Source organism: Cervus elaphus, unplaced genomic scaffold, assembly GCF_910594005.1.
Source record: "Cervus elaphus unplaced genomic scaffold, mCerEla1.1, whole genome shotgun sequence".
In the NCBI taxonomy this organism is placed as follows: domain Eukaryota; kingdom Metazoa; phylum Chordata; class Mammalia; order Artiodactyla; family Cervidae; genus Cervus; species Cervus elaphus.
The window spans coordinates 6,247,843-6,253,842 of record NW_025316779.1 but is presented as its reverse complement, the minus strand read 5'-3'; positions in this window follow the sequence as shown (position 1 = coordinate 6,253,842).

Here is a 6,000-nt window from a genome sequence, read left to right as displayed (position 1 = left end):
GTCCCAGGATTCCTGTGGCACTTGGAAAGGGACACTTGGTCTCCCGCCTCAGCTGGAGAGGCGTCCCAATTGCCCTGCCAAGCCTCGAGGAGAATCCAGAGTTGTCCCTCGCAACTAGGCAGGAGTCCTGACATCGCTGAAGAAACACGTGGGTGGAAGGGCCATCCCCGTCGTAACTCGAGAATATACCCCAGGTTCCCGCCGCAACTCGAGAAAAACCATGAGACTTCCCCCTCGCCGCGAGATGAGGCCCGATTCCCCTGCACTGCGTGCAGAGCAATTCCGTGTTGCACATCACACATGAAAGGAGCCTTGATTTCCTTGATGGCACTCCAGAGAAACCCCAAGAACACTGTTTCAAGGCTAAAGGGATCCTGAGGTCACTGTAGCAACACGAAAGAGCTCCGTGGGCCAAAAATCAACTCGAGATGAGAGGTTAGTCCCTGGCTTCGACTCCAGAGGAATACCACCTTACCACAAGCACCTCAAGAGGAGGCTTCTCTCAGCTCTAGGTATGTGAGAGGGACCCTGAGTTTGCGGCCTCAAGTGGAATGGACACCGCGATGCCCTGACGCGAAATAAGGCTGGATATCCCTGCAGTGACTTGAATGCAGGCTCGTCTTGCATCTCCCAAGATGAAAGGATGTCTGAATCCCCTGTGGAGACCACAGAGAAAGACCTAGTTCCCCACTTCATCGCGACCGGAGGCCTCACATACTTTGAAAACTCCAGAGGTACGCGGAGATCAGTGCCTCCAAAGGAGACGATGCCTGACTCCTCGTGAAACTTGATAGGAGTCCCAGGATTCTTGTGGCACGTGGAAAGGGACCCTTGGTCTCCCGCCTCAGCTGGAGAGGCGTCCCAATTGCCTTGCCAAGCCTCGAGGAGAATCCCGAGTTGTGTCTCGCAACTAGGCAAGAGTCCTGAGGTGGCTGAACAAACACGTGTGAGGAAGGGCCATCCCCGTCGTAACTCGAGAATATACCCCAGGTTCCCGCCGCAACTCGAGAAAAACCATGAGACTTCCCACTCGACGCGAGATGAGGCCCGATTCCCCTGCACTGCGTGCAGAGCAATTCCGTGTTGCACATCACACATGAAAGGAGCCTTGATTTCCTTGATGGCACTCCAGAGAAACCCCAAGAACACTGTTTCAAGGCTAGAGGGATCCTGAGGTCACTGTAGCAACACAAAAGAGCTCCGTGGACCCAAAATCAACTCGAGATGAGAGGTTAGTCCCTGGCTTCGACTCCAGAGGAATACCACCTTACCACAAGCACCTCAAGAGGAGGCTTCTCTCAGCTCTAGGTATGTGAGAGGGACCCTGAGTTTGCGGCCTCAAGTGGAATGGACACCGCGATGCCCTGACTCGAAATAAGGCCGGATATCCCTGCAGTGACTGGAATGCAGGCTCGTCTTGCATCTCCCAAGACGAAAGGGTGTCTGAATCCCCTGTGGGGACCACAGAGAAAGACCTAGTTTCCCACCTCATCGCGACAGGAAGCCTCATATCCTTTGAAAACTCCAGAGGTACACGGAGATCAGTGCCTCCAAAGGAGACGATGCCTGACTCCTCGTGAAACTTGATAGGAGTCCCAGGATTCTTGTGGCACGTGGAAAGGGACCCTTGGTCTCCCACCTCAGCTGGAGAGGCGTTCCAATTGCCCTGCCAAGCCTCGATTAGAATCCCGAGTTGTCCCTCGCAACTAGGCAGGAGTCCTGACGTGGCTGAACAAACACGTGGGTGGAAGGGCCTTCCCCGTCGAAACTCGAGAATATACCCCAGGTTCCCGCCGCAACTCGAGAAAAACCATGAGACTTCCCCCTCGCCGCGAGATGAGGCCCGATTCCCCTGCACTGCGTGCAGAGCAATTCCGTGTTGCACATCACACATGAAAGGAGCCTTGATTTCCTTGATGGCACTCCAGAGAAACCCCAAGAACACTGTTTCAAGGATAGAGGGATCCTGAGGTCACTGTAGCAACACGACAAAGCTCCGTGGGCCAAAAATCAACTCGAGATGAGAGGTTAGTCCCTGGCTTCGACTCCAGAGGAATACGACCTTACCACAAGCACCTCAAGAGGAGGCTTCTCTCAGCTCTCGGTATGTGAGAGGGACCCTGAGTTTGCGGCCTCAAGTGGAATGGACACGGCGATGCCCTGACGCGAAATAAGGCTGGATATCCATGCAGTGACTTGAATGCAGGCTCGTCTTGCATCTCCCAAGATGAAAGGATGTCTGAATCCCCTGTGGAGACCACAGAGAAAGACCTAGTTCCCCACCTCATCGCGACCGGAGGCCTCACATCCTTTGAAAACTCCAGAGGTACGCGGAGATCAGTGCCTCCAAAGGAGACGATGCCTGAAACCTCGTGAAACTTGATAGGAGTCCCAGAATTCCTGTGGCACGTGGAAAGGGACCCTTGGTCTCCCGCCTCAGCTGGAGAGGCGTCCCAATTGCCTTGCCAAGCCTCGAGGAGAATCCCGAGTTGTCCCTCGCAACTAGGCAAGAGTCCTGACGTGGCTGAAGAAACACGTGGGTGGAAGGGCCATCCCCGTCGTAACTCGAGAATATACCCCAGGTTCCCGCCGCAACTCGAGAAAAACCATGAGACTTCCCCCTCGCCGCGAGATGAGGCCCGATTCCCCTGCACTGCGTGCAGAGCAATTCTGTGTTGCACATCACACATGAAAGGAGCCTTGATTTCCTTGATGGCACTCCAGAGAAAACCCAAGAACACTGTTTCAAGGCTAGAGGGATCGTGAGGTCACTGTAGCAACACGAAAGAGCTCCGTGGACCAAAAATCAACTCGAGATGAGAGGTTAGTCCCTGGCTTCGACTCCAGAGGAATACCACCTTACCACAAGCACCTCAAGAGGAGGCTTCTCTCAGCTCTAGGTATGTGAGAGGGACCCTGAGTTTGCGGCCTCAAGTGGAATGGACACCGCGATGCCCTGACTCGAAATAAGGCCGGATATCCCTGCAGTGACTGGAATGCAGGCTCGTCTTGCATCTCCCAAGACGAAAGGGTGTCTGAATCCCCTGTGGAGACCACAGAGAAAGACCTAGTTCCCCACCTCATCGCGACAGGAGGCCTCAAATCCTTTGAAAACTCCAGAGGTATGCGGAGATCAGTGCCTCCAAAGGAGACGATGCCTGACTCCTCGTGAAACTTGATAGGAGACCCAGGATTCCTGTGGCACGTGGAAAGGGACTCTTGGTCTCCCGTCTCAGCTGGAGAGGCGTCCCAATTGCCCTGCAAAGCCTCGAGGAGAATCCCGAGTTGTCCCTCGCAACTAGGCAGGAGTCCTGACATGGCTGAACAAACACGTGGGTGGAAGGGCCATCCCCGTCTTAACTCGAGAATATACCCCAGGTTCCCGCCGCAACTCGAGAAAAACCATGAGACTTCCCCCTCGCCGCGAGATGAGGCCCGATTCCCCTGCACTGCGTGCAGAGCAATTCCGTGTTGCACATCACACATGAAAGGAGCCTTGATTTCCTTGATGGCACTCCAGAGAAACCCCAAGAACACTGTTTCAAGGCTAGAGGGATCCTGAGGTCACTGTAGCAACACGACAAAGCTCCGTGGGCCAAAAATCAACTCGAGATGAGAGGTTAGTCCCTGGCTTCGACTCCAGAGGAATACCACCTTACCACAAGCACCTCAAGAGGAGGCTTCTCTCAGCTCTCGGTATGTGAGAGGGACCCTGAGTTTGCGGCCTCAAGTGGAATGGACACGGCGATGCCCTGACGCGAAATAAGGCTGGATATCCCTGCAGTGACTTGAATGCAGGCTCGTCTTGCATCTCCCAAGATGAAAGGATGTCTGAATCCCCTGTGGAGACCACAGAGAAAGACCTAGTTCCCCACCTCATCGCGACCGGAGGCCTCACATCCTTTGAAAACTCCAGAGGTACGCGGAGATCAGTGCCTCCAAAGGAGACGATGCCTGAAACCTCGTGAAACTTGATAGGAGTCCCAGAATTCCTGTGGCACGTGGAAAGGGACCCTTGGTCTCCCGCCTCAGCTGGAGAGGCGTCCCAATTGCCTTGCCAAGCCTCGAGGAGAATCCCGAGTTGTCCCTCGCAACTAGGCAAGAGTCCTGACGTGGCTGAAGAAACACGTGGGTGGAAGGGCCATCCCCGTCGTAACTCGAGAATATACCCCAGGTTCCCGCCGCAACTCGAGAAAAACCATGAGACTTCCCCCTCGCCGCGAGATGAGGCCCGATTCCCCTGCACTGCGTGCAGAGCAATTCTGTGTTGCACATCACACATGAAAGGAGCCTTGATTTCCTTCATGGCACTCCAGAGAAAACCCAAGAACACTGTTTCAAGGCTAGAGGGATCGTGAGGTCACTGTAGCAACACGAAAGAGCTCCGTGGACCAAAAATCAACTCGAGATGAGAGGTTAGTCCCTGGCTTCGACTCCAGAGGAATACCACCTTACCACAAGCACCTCAAGAGGAGGCTTCTCTCAGCTCTAGGTATGTGAGAGGGACCCTGAGTTTGCGGCCTCAAGTGGAATGGACACCGCGATGCCCTGACTCGAAATAAGGCCGGATATCCCTGCAGTGACTGGAATGCAGGCTCGTCTTGCATCTCCCAAGACGAAAGGGTGTCTGAATCCCCTGTGGAGACCACAGAGAAAGACCTAGTTCCCCACCTCATCGCGACAGGAGGCCTCAAATCCTTTGAAAACTCCAGAGGTATGCGGAGATCAGTGCCTCCAAAGGAGACGATGCCTGACTCCTCGTGAAACTTGATAGGAGACCCAGGATTCCTGTGGCACGTGGAAAGGGACACTTGGTCTCCCGTCTCAGCTGGAGAGGCGTCCCAATTGCCCTGCAAAGCCTCGAGGAGAATCCCGAGTTGTCCCTCGCAACTAGGCAGGAGTCCTGACATGGCCGAACACACACGTGGGTGGAAGGGCCATCCCCGTCTTAACTCGAGAATATACCCCAGGTTCCCGCCGCAACTCGAGAAAAACCATGAGACTTCCCCCTCGCCGCGAGATGAGGCCCGATTCCCCTGCACTGTGTGCAGAGCAATTCCGTGTTGCACATCACACATGAAAGGAGCCTTGATTTCCTTGATGGCACTCCAGAGAAACCCCAAGAACACTGTTTCAAGGCTAGAGGGATCCTGAGGTCACTGTAGCAACACGAAAGAGCTCCGTGGACCAAGAATCAACACGAGATGAGAGGTTAGTCCCTGACTTCGACTCCTGAAGAATACCACCTTACCACAAGCACCTCAAGAGGAGGCTTCTCTCAGCTCTAGGTATGTGAGAGGGATCCTGAGTTTGCGGCCTCAAGTGGAATGGACACCGCGATGCCCTGACTCGAAATAAGGCCGGATATCCCTGCAGTGACTTCAATGCAGGCTCGTCTTCCATCTCCCAAGAAGAAAGGATGTCTGAATCCCCTGTGGAGACCACAGAGAAACACCTAGTTCCCCACCTCATCGCGACCGGAGGCCTCACATCCTTTAAAATCTCCAGAGGTACGCGGAGATCAGTGCCTCCAAAGGAGACGATGCCTGACTCCTCGTGAAACTTGATAGGAGTCCCAGGATTCTTGTGGCACGTGGAAAGGGACCCTTGGTCTCCCGCCTCAGCTGGAGAGGCGTTCCAATTGCCCTGCCAAGCCTCGAGGAGAATCCCGAGTTGTCCCTCGCAACTAGGCAGGAATCCTGACGTGGCTGAACAAACACGTGGGTGGAAGGGCCATCCCCGTCGTAACTCGAGAATATACCCCAGGTTCCCGCCGCAACTCGAGAAAAACCATGAGACTTCCCCCTCGATGCGAGATGAGGCCCGATTCCCCTGTACTGCGTGCAGAGCAATTCCGTCTTGCACATCACACATGAAAGGAGCCTTGATTTCCTTGATGGCACTCCAGAGAAACCCCAAGAACACTGTTTCAAGGATAGAGGGATCCTGAGGTCACTGTAGCAACACGAAAGAACTCTGTGGACCAAGAATCAACTCGAA